Below are 14,555 nucleotides of genomic sequence, written 5' to 3' on the forward strand. Positions count from 1 at the left end.
TCTACCAGTTTGTCTCTCACTTCCCAGTTAAGGGACATTTAGGTTGCTTCCAGTACTCGACTGTGGTTGTTTTCAGTTCCAGTGCCATACACACTTGCATGTCGGCTTTGGCATGAGGGAAGGTTGTGAGCGCAGGCTGGTAAACTCCCAGGAATGGGACTGTTGGCTGTGTGACTGTGTATGGGACTCCAACATGATTGTGCTTTCTCTCATCCCTCCAGCAGTGGGGGCTCCGCCCCTCAGAGCTCTGGTGGTGCCTACGTTGTCTTTCCCGTGTGCGTGGGTTTCCATTCTGATCTGTCTCACGGTGAGTTTTACGTGTATTTCCTGAGCCCTGGTCACACAGTCGTTAAGCTCTCTGATGATATAACTAAATGGTTGGTTGTTCAGATCCCCCAGTTGCTCAGTGGGAGAATTGCTGTTCTAGCGAGTGTAGCTTTAGGAGCCCAGCTTGACTCTGTCCCGCAGGTCTGCTGTGAACCAGAAGGGACTCAGAGGCCGCAAGTGTGGATTTCACTCTCCCAGGAACGTAGGGCCTCATTCCACGTGTTTTTATTCCATTCATAGGTGTCATTTGGCAAAGTGCCTGTTCAAATATTCTAGCTTGCCGTGTTGTTGTTTACTTCCCTTATGTATTGAAGGGCCTGCTGCGATTTTTATTGCAAAGGTAAAAGAGGAGAGTACAAGAAAAACCACACCGTGTGTGTGAACAGATGGGATACAGGTTGAAGTAAGGCCTTCCAACTCTGCATCTCGCTTCCAGTACTTTCTACAGAACTCCAGATAAGGGTGACATGTGGGAGCTCAGCACGGTGAGGCAGACGCCCTCCCCAACACAGCACCATCCTGATGACAACTTTCAACTGCATGTCCTGAGCTGTATTTATGAAGAGGAAGTAGTCAGAGTCTGGTCATTGCTGTGGGGGATGCTGTCATGGTAATTGTTCCCAAATCATGAATACTGTATGCTAATTGTTTAACAAACCTCTTTTGTTCGTTACTTAACAATGGCCCTGTTCTTCGGGTCCTCTGTTTGTTTGGAACACCAAGATCGGTGTCTCCAGAGAAATCATTAAAAACTAAGATATGACCTACTAGAAATGGACACTGGTAAGTAGGTCAATAGATGGCAAGATCCGGAGCCCTAGTGGCTAAATGGTTCAGCACTTTCCTTTCAATAGAGGGGTCAGAGGTTCAAACCCATGCAGTGACTCCAAGGGAGAAGGACTCACGGTCTGTTCCCATAAGCCCCCTGGCCAACAAACCCTGTAAGACAGGTCTGCCCTGTCATGTGGGGGTGCTCTGAGTCTTGTTACCTCCGTGATCTCCAGCAACCACCACATACAGATGTGCAGGGGAAGGGGCGCTCGAGGGGGAAGGGGGAAGAGACATGAGACAACATAAGAGACAGTGGGAAGGACTCTTGGTTGAGAAGAGAAGAGGGGAGCAGTGGTGTGTTGGGGGCCATGGGGTTAGGGACTTCACTGTTCAGAGCAAAAGGCATACACACAGAAGGACATGCAGGGTTAGGAGTGGGGAGGAGCTGAATTCCAAAAGGCCAGAGAGCGGGAGGCCGAATGCTGGGGGTGAGTCCCGACCTGAAGCGAGCCATTGGTCTTCACTCTCCCACTCGTGAACTATTTCCCCAAGGTTTACACTGGGCAGGTGAAGCTGCAGTGGGAAGACCACTTGAACCCGCTCTGCAAACCCGCTTGCTAAATGGAACCATTCTTGTCAATGTCCTCTTCACAGGTGGCCACCACTTCAGCCAGAATATTCCTTCCTGTTGGATCCACACTCGATGTCCACGGAAGCGGCAGTCAGGAAATCAACCCACATATTGCACTGGGCAAATCTGCTGCAGGAGACCTCTTACAATCGCGGACAGTGTAAGATATGACAAAATAATAACAATTTATAACATATTAAGGGTTCATTGGGGATGAGGGAGTGGGAAGAGAGGGGATAAATGAGAACTGATACCAAGGGCTCAAGTAGAAAGCAAATGTTTTGCGAATGATGATGGCAACAAATGTACAAATGTGCTTGACACAATGGATGCATGTATAGATTGTGATAAGAATTGTACAAACCCCCAATAAAATGAGTTTTAAAAAAATCTCACACAAGCTGTGGTAGCTACATAATCTGTTGTCAATTGAGATTTATGAGTGCAGGGGTGGAGTCTAGCCTGTCAATCAGGTCATAGCCAATGAGGCCTCTCCTGAGGATTCTGGGAATTTCTGCATTCCTCCTTGGAGGTGGGGAACACTCTTTTCCTCAGCTCACTCCCTGGGAGACACTGCAGCTGACAAGACACGTGGAACTACAGTAGTTCCTTGAGCTGAATGAGCCAAGTGGAGACCCCTGCCAGCGCCTAGATGCTTACAACGCCACTGGATCCACAAGACTTCCCACCCACTGGCCTGTGAGCTTCCTGCATTCAGGGTTATTGCATGTGTTTCGTGAGTCTGAAGAGGACTTTATAGACTGGTCTTGGGCATATGGGCTAATGTCAGGTTTACGGACTTGCTCTGGACTGGGCTGGGATGTTTTCTCAATGTTCAATTGCTCTTGCATGTTAAGCTCTTTCTCATACACATATGTGTGTCTATGAATTTGTTTCTCTGGTCCACCTGGGCTAACACAAGAAAAGTTGCCGCCATGATGACGAGGTTGCATGGCCTCAGCCACGGCACTCTTCCTAGCACACATGCATGCAGGGGTGGATAACGAAGACAGAAGACTCAAGAAGAATCGACATACTTCAATTAAGGTGTCGGCAAAGGAGATTGGAAATGCGCATTAGGAGTGAAAGTGCTGAGATTTGATCTCATGTACTGTGGCCATGTTATGAGGTGGGAACGCACCTTGGAGAAGGGGCCTCGTGCTCGGGAATGCTGGGGTCAAGGTAAGAGGGAAAATACTCACTCAACAAGATGAACTCACACCATGGCTGCCCAAACACGCTCCAACAAGACCGCCATTGTCAGGCTGGCCCTGGACTTGGCTCTGTTGTACCTCTCTGGCCACTGGGCAGGTATCTTTTCATGGGCTGACTTTACTCCAACCAGAGAACCCCTAACATCATATCAAACAAACAGGCCCAACCCGGGACTTGTGTATTTTGTCCAAGGGAAGGAAACTCCCCACGTTGTCCAATGGGGATGCTCGGCGCGGCATCTCATGAGACGATGGGAGAACGCTTCCTGGGCCTCCAGCCCGCAGAAGGACCTACCAATGTGCCCGCAGCGAAATCGCTTTCCTTTAGGTTTTTGGCCACTTCTCAAGTTCCTTACATATCTTCTACTTAGTTTCTCTTATTGAACAAGCGATCCATATGGGCATTGATTCGGCTGCAACAGGAACAATGATTCTTTCAGCTGCTGTGGAGAGAAATCTATCTGCCACGGTTAACTCCATGGTTCGCCCAAGTCCCCAGGGACCACCGTGTGCAGGATGATGTGCGGGGCATCCATGGCTGGGTCTTCATCTCTCCAAACAGACACTTAGCTGTCGTTGGCCAGGCTAAGCACTCGAGAAGCATGCGGTCAATGAACCACAGAAAAAGCAGCACATTGACCTCTTGCTCTGGATTCAGCTGGACCCTCACTCACTTGTCCCGTGACTTCTTTGGTCCTTCTAGGATGGCAGCTCCACGGAAGCCCTGCTGCCACTCGGTCTGTAGCAGGGTCGGGAAGAGATGCCTAGATGGTGCAGGATGAGGAGGCCTTCTGAGCAGACGCTGCAGCCATGGGGTCGCTCCTGCAGCCATGGATTCGCTCTGTGCCCCGGGACGAAGTACTGCAAATCTGAGAAGTAGCCTGCAGTTGGGTGCCTGCTTGCTATTGCGGTCGGGTGCGTTCATTGGTCCTCACTCAGGAAGACTCGGTGCCAGGGTTGACCCGTGCTCCATGCCTAGGGGTTTGATCACCAGGCCTGTCTTCTGAGGTACCTTTGAGTGGGTTCCAAATGCCAACCCTGTGGTGGGTCATTGAGCACTGTTGAACTTGTGTTCAGCTGCTCAGGGATGCCCGTGCTAGGTCTGTTGGTCTAGAAACTCCCTTAGGGGAGCAGGAGCATGCCATTACACAGTGGCTCATCCCTGTGGCTTGTGCAGAGGCCATGTCAGGGCTGGCTGACCATTCCCATGGCTGGGCCTCCCAGGTGGCCTTGGTCCTCAATCGACGTGCTCGAGCGCTTCTGCAACGCCTCCCCAGTGGTCGCTGTGGCATGGGCTGCTGGTTTCCATCAAGTTGGCTCTGCCCCTCGGTGGCCTTGGGTGTCACCGACGGGATCACTGTCCCAGCCTCTGCCATCGGCATCCTCCTTGGTTTGCCGGAGTCCGTTGTTGCGGCTGTTGTGTCAGTCTTCCCATGAGCGCTCCCCCCACCACTTTCTGTGCACAGACCCGCGCTGGGCCAGGCCTCCACCATGGGTCTTCCCTGTTTGAAGAACGTGAGGCCAGGGCCCACCATCCTGGCTCTTCTTCCTCCAAGACGGCTCTGTCTGTTCCCCTGCGAGCCCATAGCAAGTCCGCCTGCTTCCTCCCCAGCCCCACCATCCACGTGCTTCCTCTCTGTCTCCCTTTCTCCTTGGCCCAGCTTGTGCACGCCAATGAGGCCGCAGGAAAAGTGCCCTGTGGGGTGCGGGTCAGTGCACCTTGGTCATCCCCAAGGGCAGTCTCTGCTTTCGAAGACTCAGAGAGGCCTTTGGCACCCGAGGTCTCAATGCAATGCATCCTTGCACAACCCACCCACTGCTGCTTCTGTGCATAGGCTGTCCTGGGCCACAGCTGCACCTGTCCCTTTGAGTATCACTGACGACTGCGCAGGTGGAGGTGCACAGTTGCGGTCTGTGACCGACGGCTGCGCAGGTGGAGGTGCACAGTTGCGGTCTATGACCGACGGCTGCGCAGGTGGAGGTGCACAGTTGCGGTCTATGACAGATGGCTGCGCAGGTGGAGGGGCATGGCTGCGGCTGAGCTGTTGGACAGCTCTGCCTCCAGCTCATTATTTGGCCTTTTGTATGCAGGCTTTCTCAAGTCTGATAGACATCAGAGAGTCGGCTTCCTGTGGCCAAGGTCCCACCCCTCTGCCCTCTGGGACGGGTGACAGCTGACACAGCTTCTCAACCCTTGACTGGGCTGTCCATCCACTCCCCCACCCCAGCCATGGCTCCCACCTCCCAGGGCTCCTGGCTTCTTCTGTGTTTGCGTCCCTCATTGTGTGAGCTCGCAGGAAATGTGCAGGGCACTTGATGGACTCTGCCTGCGGCTATCGACAGGCACGATATATGTATGTGCAGGAGGTGGAATTTAATGATGTTTGCAGTTCAGGCAGCCTGGCCTGCAGGGGATGGGAGATTGCCCAGGTGACGCTGGGGTGGACTGGGCAGCTGTGCTGGCTCCCGCGCACTCCCCCACCTCCATGGCGCGGCGCTTAATTGGCCAAGAGCAGAGGTTTGGGGTGGCTCGCTTTTCTGTTCCAAAGGCAGTCCATGTTTCTTTTATTCTGGTTTGTGGGATTCCTCCTCCTGTTGAGTTAAGCAGAGGCATCTGCTAGCTGAGACACCTGGGCCACTCAGCCTGCAGGGGAAGGGCTCTCAGTCCAGCTCCTGCGAGCAAAGGCTTCTGGGGTTCTCGTTATGATAAAGGCCCCAATGCTGCAATGTCGCACCTCGTGCTCAGTTTTCCTCGCTGGAGGGCAGCATGTGGGAATGTAAACATAAAATCCCTCCTTCTCTTAGAACTTGAGGGTCCCAGCCAGGGACTCCAGGACGAGTGACCCTGCTTGAAGGAAAGGCAGTCTTCCTCCCGAGGCAAAGAACTTGGGACCCTCAGCCTCGGAGTCAGCGGAGTGAGGAACTGGAGGCCCACCTGTGTCACACAACCACCACCACCGCCAGCGCCGCCGCCACCACCACGTCCATTTTCAGTTAGGGAGCGCATCTCCGTGTCCCCAGTCAGCAACGTGTGTGTCACTCAGCAGCACAGTCTGAATCTGTGACTTGACTGTTGAAGTCACATCAGTGTGGGGGCATTACACGTCTATTGGGAGGGGACGACGCCCCCTCCCCTCTGCAAGTCCCCAGGGCTTCCCATGGGCTTCTGCAGAGCTGTGCTGATCCCCGGGCGTGGGGGGTGGGGCAGAGAGGCCAGGTGGAATTCACTGGCAGAGCCCAGCCCCTGAGTCAGGTCTGAGGCGTGATCGATGGGCACTTAGGCGGCCCACCGTGCCCTCTGTGAGCTTCCACTCCTCATTTGTGAACAGTTCGTCTCCCTTAGCGAGGGCTTTCTTCTGTCTCGCTGGACATCCATCCTGCCACGGAGGCCGCAACTGAAACACTGGCAGACGTGGAAATCAGGAATGAGGACTGGGTTTCTCTGGAACTTCCGGGCATGGCTCAAAGGTGTCCTTGCTCTGGAAGGGTGCGTGTCTCACTGGAAGGGGTGAGGAAGGAAGGGTGTTTGTAAGAACTCTTCAACCATGAAGTCTCATGTCTCGGGGCTGAGGGTGTCTGGAGGTGGGAGCAGGGACTGGACATCGCAAGGGCGGCCAAGAGCTCACCCTCAAAGGGCCTGGAGCTCTTGGGTCCCTACCATCTCCTTTTCATCGTAGGGATGTCATCACAAGAAGATTGGCTGGGACTCTTGTGGGTCACAGCACCCGACTTTCCAGCTCCCCTCGCAGATTGCTCCCATCCAGGGCTCAGTGTGGTGTCCTTTGGGAAGGCCCCTGGGGAGTCACGAGGACACATTGCAGAGGGAACATCACCTTGGCTGTTTCCCGGCTGCCCCAGCACTGTCCATTGGGCTGTGTTTCAAGGTGGGGGATGAGGTGGAGCTTTGTGAGTGGTGAGGGAGGGGCGGGGTCCTGGTTTCACCGTGGTTGGGAGTTTGTCCCCCCCCCCCCCCAGTGGCTGAGATCTGCTCCCATAAAGAGCATCCCAGAGAGACCTGCCTGTTTAGACAATCCCACTCAGTCACCTGGGGCAGCCGTGAGTCGCAATTGACTCCCTGACCCTCTGGAATGACAACAGCAGACAAGGGAGGCGCACCAGGGAGCCCTGTGTATGTCAGCATAGAACTGGGCTCCTTGGGAAGCCAGGTACATCGGGTGCTCTCTGATCCCTGGCAGCCCCGTGGGTGTCAGAGGAACACCGGGCTCCGCCAAGTTCTCAGTGGCCGGTCTGACAGACAGAGACCACAAGAACTTCCTTCCAAGACACCTCCCAGTAGGCCACATGGCCGTCGGGTGGAGAATGGCCAAGGCCAGTCCATGTCATCTCTCAGTGGCTAGGCCGTTGATCCTTATGTGACCCACTTCATCGATGACCACTCCCGATTTCCCCAGGGTTCTGCTTTCTACATTCCACAGTCCAGCTGCGCCTGCTCATTGGGAGTCACGTCCCATCAGAAAATGGAGATCCTAGAAAGTGACATACTTAGCAAGCTGCATCACCAAGGTTGGCTCTGTGTTGAGGAGGCAGCTCTTGCTTGGTCGTAATTTTCCCCTATTAATTTCCATGCATAACTTTGTATTTTTTAAAATCATTTTATTGGGGACTCGTACAACTCTTATGACAATCCATACTTCAATTGAATCAGGCATGTTTGTCCATATGTTGCCCTCATTCTTTTCTAGACATGTACTTTCTATTGAGCCCCCTCCCTCCCCCCTCAGAACCCCTGATAGATTGTACATTGCTATTATTTTCACCCCTCTCACCAACCACTGTCCCCCTCCCCCATGTTTCATGTTGTTCTTCCACCTGTAGAGGGGTGTATGGTTATGTGTCCATCGTTGCGATCGGTTCCCCCTTTCTCCCTTCCTCTCCCCCTCTTCCCCCTACCCTTCTATTATCACTGTTCCCACTCCTGTTCCTGGATTCTGTGTGTCATGAGCTCCCATCCGTTTCTATGCCTGTGTACATGTTCCGGTCTAGTCTGAACTGGGAAGCAGCACTGGGTTGTGGTAATGGGAAGGGGGTGGTTTGAGGAAGCCTCAAGGAACCAGAGGAATATAGTGTGTTTCATTGATGCTTACTGCACCCGGGCTAAATCATCCCTTCCCTGTGGCCCCTCTGTGGGGAGATTGTTCCACTGTGTACACATGGGCTTTGGATCTCTGCTCCAGCCCCCTTCATTCTCAACAATATGTTTTTATTTGTTATGTGTCTGCTGATGCCTATTACCCGGTCCCTATGACTCTTCATGATAGCACCGGCGGTGTGCTTCTTCCATGTGGACTTGTTGTTTCACTGCTGAATGGCGGCTTGTGTAACTTCAAGCCTTTAAGACCCCAGACGCTATATCTTTTAATAGCCAGGCATCATCTGCCTTCTTCACCACATTTGCTTATGCACCCATTTTGTCTTCAGCAATTGTGTCAGGAGGGTGAACATCTCAGACTGCTGATTGGTTAGAACAAAGTGTTCTTGTATTGAGGTAGGGTATGAGCAGAGGCCCAAAGTCTGTCCCCCCACCCAGTGAGAAGTTGTCTCCAGAGATGTTTTGTCATTTTTCTCCCATCATGACCTGCAAGGGCTGTCTTAGGAGAGTTTTGCTGGGAGATCTTCCTCCGTCCACCCAGAGCCCTGGTTGTGTCCCTTCGGATGTCCAGTTGTCTTAAAAACTCAAAAACCATTGGTTTGAGTCGCTCAGGATGCCCAAACTTCCTTTTTGATGTGGTCTAAGTCAAAGAGTGCAGACCACCTCGGGAAGGTCTAGAGAAACTGAAATAACACCTTTCTGAAATGTGTGGCACTAGACGAGGGCTATGCTAAAACACAGTGATGTGGCATGTTTATATTTTTGCTTATAAGGGTCCTACAATTTTGCTGGAATCTCTTTACTTATCCTGGCGCTCCAGCAGACATGTCAGATGAACGACATTAACAGAACGGTGGGATTCAGTGCTGCTCGCTGCTGCTCCACCCACACACTCCTTTCCATGACTGAACTTCTTGATGGGGCCGCCGTGTCCACCCATCTCGAAGGCCTTCTCTTCCCACTGGCCCTCCCCGGCACGGAGTCCTTCTCTCGGAGCCGGGCCCTCCTGGGAGCAGTAAGTGAGGACACATCTTGCCACCCTCACCCCTAAGGAGCGTTCCGGTTGTTCTTCCTCTCTTCTTCCGGGAGCCCCGGGTATCGTGCAGAGTCTTTGTCAACAGCTTAATTCAAAGGCATCGTTCTTCTTCTGCCCCCCCCCCCCCCGGGCCCATTGTCCAGCTCCCAAATGTGTATGACTCGAGTGGCAACACCATCGCTTGGGTGAGGTGCATCTTTGACCTCAAAGAAACGTCTGCTTCTAAATCTTGAAGGAGGGATTTGCAGCAGACGCCCCAACGGAACAGGCTTTCTCATTTTATTTTGCCCGCTACTTCCATGGATGCGGATGGTTGGTCTGAGTGAAGTGACATCTTTGAGCACTGGACTGTTCTGGTCATCTCAATGTGGGCTGCCCCACTCCACACCTGCCTCCACAGGGTGCCCATTGGTCGTCTTGCCTTTAGACCATGGGCTCTCACCAATACTCAACAAGCCTACCCGCGTCGTGCTAGGTCATGAACCTTAGAGCAGTCAACCCGCTCTCGTCTTCTCCTCTTTCCTGTAAACCAAGTCCCCGGTGTCAGTGGCCAAACTCAACCCGTGTCTTTATTGCTGCATTTGCCCCCCTTCCACTCAACAAGTAGATGCAGGTGGTCACCTAGCAAGCATTTCAGCCTGCTCACAGGCTCCCTTTAGCATTCAGTCCCAGAGAGGAGTGTTCTTCATGGTTCCAGATTTTTTTCCAGCTTCTGAGGAAGACCATTGGTTCTGGAGTCCTCCAAAGCACCGGGTGAGGCATATCTTTTCAAAGCTTTCTTTACAGACATGGTCTAAACCCATCTAAAGATCATTTTTTTAAATGGCTGAAAGCAAGTGGGCTTACAAACTTTCTATTTTAATATTTCTCTTATTTTCCCCAGAAAACACCAGAGCAAACAGTGTGGCTTTATCTGACCTCTGGCTAGACCAAGAATGAAAACTACCATGGGGGAGAGGTCAAACAAACATCTACTCTCCATCTTATGATTTGTTTCTCCAGTACCCCACTCCCAAGGTACAATAGTGTGATAGTCTGGGCACTGTAGAGAAACAAATCCACAGAAACTCATGCATACGATAGAGTTTTACATAAAGGGTAAGTTCACACCAAGAAAACACCCCTACCAAGTGCTGCCCAAGCCAACAAGTCCAACATTAACCCATTTGTCCGACACCAATCCTCAAAGTCCTCCTCCACCTCACAAAACACACACTACGATGCCGACTGCAGGAGGAATGCCTAATCAGTGAGCATGTAAGCATCTCAGTGCTGGCAGGGGTCTCCACACGGCTGCTCCAGGTTTGGGGATTCCGTTTGAGTTTAGATTTATCCCATTAGATGCCGTGCAACTTTGGAACAGTTTTGCAATACTCTACATCTCAGAAAGCTGAATCCTTCATACAATGGGTATAACTCTTATCAACTGTAAAGGGCGGCTGCTGCCAGCTGCGTTGAGTCAGTCCCAGCTCATGGTGACCTGCCGGGAGCAGAACAGAACAGTGCCTGGTCCAGGGTCATCCTCATCGTCATGCTTCCATTCCACCGCACCTCGGAGACCCCTCGGCTAGCGCAGTTCATGAAGAGTCCCCCTTGGTGGGATGGATTCTCCCTGTAGTCCCAGCTCCACCAAGGTCAATGTCCTCCTCAAGGGCACCCATCCTTTCTGATGACATGTCCAAAGCTAGCGAGTCAGACAATGTTCTGCTGTGATCCACACGGCTTCCCTTGACCTTGGCCCACACGTGATGATGGAGAATCGTAATAATGAGGACGCGAGGCTAACGAGGAGGATTCCGTGCCGGATGCTGCCCTTCCAGCACCGTTTTCCCAGGGGCCCGCTCTCCGCCCAGCCCAGGCCTTGCCTGTCAGTCTCCGGCCTCATTAGAGCCGTGCTCTTAACGAGCTGAGTTAGAACCCAGCCTGCCTGCAACAAGGTGACGTCCAATGACACAGAGGTGCCCGGAGAGAAGTCCAAGGATAGACATGGTCTGATTGATTCTTCCTTGGCCTCCTTTAAACGTTGACCGGGGAATGTGCCTGAGGACCCCCCTCGGCTTCCAGGATAATTACCCAAATTTGGATCTCTTTGCTTTAAGGTATTTTTCCCCCCCTTTTCTTTCTAGGAGCTCAGGAGAGAAGCTAGTGCCAAAGACATTTCTGTCCCTGCAAAGCTGATCATTTATATCTGTTTTGCTGTCCTTCTGCATGTGGGGGAGGTGTGGCAGTGGGGAGGCGGGTGCTTGGAGGGAGGGTAGATGTGCCCAGCTCGGCTAGCTGGGACAAGTTTTGCAATATGGAAAAGCATGGTATGGCTTTGCTTCCCGTTTTTGCCTTTGTGTTTACTATTGTGTGTTTACAACAGGACACCACGGTCTTGCGTGACTGTGCTTCCGTGTGCTTGAGTTGACTTCCTGTGATGCTCACAGCTCCCTGCAGGAGGGCCTACAGGACAGATGAGGGCCTTCGATGGCCCTGGACTTGCCCTCGGGGACAGAGCCTGGTTCCTGACTCTGAGATAGGGCCCCTCTCACTGAGGTGTCCAGGCCTCTGCACTTGGAGGAGGGAAGGTGGGAGACATCTCAGACGATAGGTCTGCCTGATGACCGGCTTCCGAAAGGTCACAGCCATGAACGTCTTCCGAAGCGTGGTTCTAGTCTGCACATCACGTGGGGTCACCATGATTCAGGGCCCATCGATGGCCACAGAGAACCACCCACCCCTACCACGTTCTCCCATGTGGGCTCTGCCGTAAGTCCATTACCTCTACAGCCTTCCACCTCCGGCGTCTCTGTAACTCACATCTCTGAACATCCCGGAGGGAATGGCTGAGGCCGGCGGCATCGACACACTGTGGGCTGCAACGCTGCCTCTGTCTGTCTGTCTGTCTGTTGCCCCATGTCACACCCACCACGAGTGGTAAGAAGTTCGGGGAAAGGAACAAAGGACAAGACCAGCAGGTGGCCGTGGTGCAGTTGGTAGTGACTGGAAGGCCCAGTGAGCGGGGTCTGCCCGTTCCTGCACCAGGGCTTCTGAAAGTGCCAACCTCCTGGCTGCTGACTGAAAGCCTGGGGGAGCCAGAGGCAGCTGAAGAACCAGACCATAAGCCCACCGGAGCACAGCTCTGCTGGCAAACCCATGGACTGGGTGCTCACTCTCTCTGCGGGCTGGGGTGGGGCTCAGACCTACTCCTGCTGTGGGGAGGGGGCTCCAATCTTCCTCTGGGACGCTGCCCCAGGCCTCCATGCCTGAGTGCCCCCTACCCCCTTCCTGTTCTTCTCCCATTGCACCAGGATGGTCTTGTCCTCTCCGGTGGCCTCTGGGTCAGCCACGTCCTGAGCTCAGCTCCCCAGCCCCGCGTATCCTCCCCTTCCACCCCTGTAGCCTCTCTGAGGCCTTCCCTGTCCCCATCTTCTGTGTGGCCCCATCTCATCTCCCTGGCCCCTGCCATCTCCATGGCTGCTGCTGGCCTTCCTCCACCCTTCGCAGTTCCTCTGGGCCCCTTTCACAGGGAGGCTGACCTCCCCCTCTCCGCCCCCTCCCCCCGCCCCACAGCCCCGATATAACCTACTTTGGATAGAGCCATCAAATACAGTGTCACTTACTCAGTGCCCATCACCACATTGAGGAACCCTGGTGCCACCTTGGGCCAAGCATTGGGTTGCTAGTCCCCTGGTTGGTGGTTCAAACCCTGGAGCTGCTTCTGGGGAGACAGAGGAGGCTGTCTGCTCCTGGAGAGATTGCCGGTCTATAGGGACGCGTGAGTCATTTGAACCGTAGCTGAGTGCCTGGCAGTGAACGCAGATGTCTTGAGAGGCTCCAGGTTCCTGCAGGGTAGGGCTGGTAAGTCCACCGCTGTCTACCCAGTGCCTGGGAGTCTCTACCCACTGGAGGGAGCCTGGTGGCACTGTGGTTTAGTGCTCAGTAGCTACTCAGGGGTGCTGGTCAAACACACCTGAAGCCTCCCTGTGTCCCCCTGTGTCCATCCTCCTGGCTCGGGAGGCCTGCGGGTTACCGCTCTGAGTGCCTGTGTCCTATCTCCTGGCGTGGACGCAGGCAGTCGTGGTTCTGGATGAGTCTGCAGAACAGGTTGGGAGGTTGCTGTGTGCCCTGAGCAGAGGCCAGGCTCCTCTGACTGCCCCTTGCCCATCTCCGTCCCTTCCTCTCTGCCTTTGTTGAGGGTCCTCTGCTGCGTCTTATGCCCGATCATCCTCTTTTCATCCATTCCACCCACAGGACCCCCCCATAGGCTGGCGTTGGCCTGGCCACCCACTGAGGGTGCAGAACCCCATCCTTCCAGCCTGCATGCTCTCGAAGTGGGAGGTGCTCTCTGTCACCCAGCACATCGCGGGAGATGGGTCCACGCACGGGCTGTCCATGGCCTGCAGCACCGCCATTGGCTGCCACTGGTCAGCACCGCCCTGACCACCCTTCCAGCAGCTGAATAGTCTTCCCCGGGAGACCCCTGCCCCTCTTTCAGGGTCGTATAACCTTCAGGAGAGGGACATTCCCGTGAGCATTGGGAGAGTCCCCCGCCCCCGCTGTACAATAGCCTCTCCCTCCCACCCATCCGGAACATGATGGGTGGACTCTCATACCGACAGTTTGAAATGGAGCTGAAGTTAGCAGCCCCGAGGCTCATGGGGAGCGGGGGTTACTGGAGAGGCCGGGTCAGGGGCTGACTCCTCATCCCGCTGATGTTCTTGCGTGGTCTGTGGAACAGGTCCGTGCTGAGCACGGAACCTCTGCCTCCAAGACAGAGCCTGAGAGTCCCTTGGACATTGGCTGGACTCCTGAGAGGGCTGCCTCCACCTTCCCTCCCCCTGGAAGCTGTAAAGTCCCACCCAGTGCTGACCAGTGGGATTGGCACTCCAGACCACGGCCCCCCAACAGAGGGACATGGCACCGTGTCATCACTGATGCAGCGGAGAGCAATGAGGGGGGCAAGGGAGGGTCCCTTAAGCAAAGTTGCCCTCTAAATGCAGCTATAAATCCCACACTCATGGTCACATTCAATCCATCCCCACGAATCACGCTTCCACAGGCCGCAGCAGTCCCGGCACAGCCTTGCAGGGACGGGGTTGAAGAAGATGAAGAGTGTGTCTCTCGCGAACACTCTCTTCTCCACAGGACACTGCGTCTGCTGAGCTCAAATTAGATCTCCCACAGGTCAAGGGCCCAGGCTCATTCCCTCTTGATTGACTGTGCTTTTGAAGAGAGTCGGCCACAAAGTGGATAATGAAATACGATGAGACAGGGGAAGAGGGTCATTATAACCGAGGGCCGAAAGATCAGAATGGAAATTGGCTTCAAAGCCTCTGTGTTTGACTGCACACATGACGAAGTGGTGGCTTCCAGCCAGCGGGACGCGTATGCATGTGGGAGGGGTGGCGGTGGGCATGGCTTTGAATCCGAGAGTCCTTCAGAGGTGGCATCTTCACCATCTGTGGAGGGGACCTCTCTGTG

The sequence above is a fragment of the Tenrec ecaudatus genome, chromosome 12 (assembly GCF_050624435.1).
Source record: "Tenrec ecaudatus isolate mTenEca1 chromosome 12, mTenEca1.hap1, whole genome shotgun sequence".
Lineage (NCBI taxonomy): Eukaryota > Metazoa > Chordata > Mammalia > Afrosoricida > Tenrecidae > Tenrec > Tenrec ecaudatus.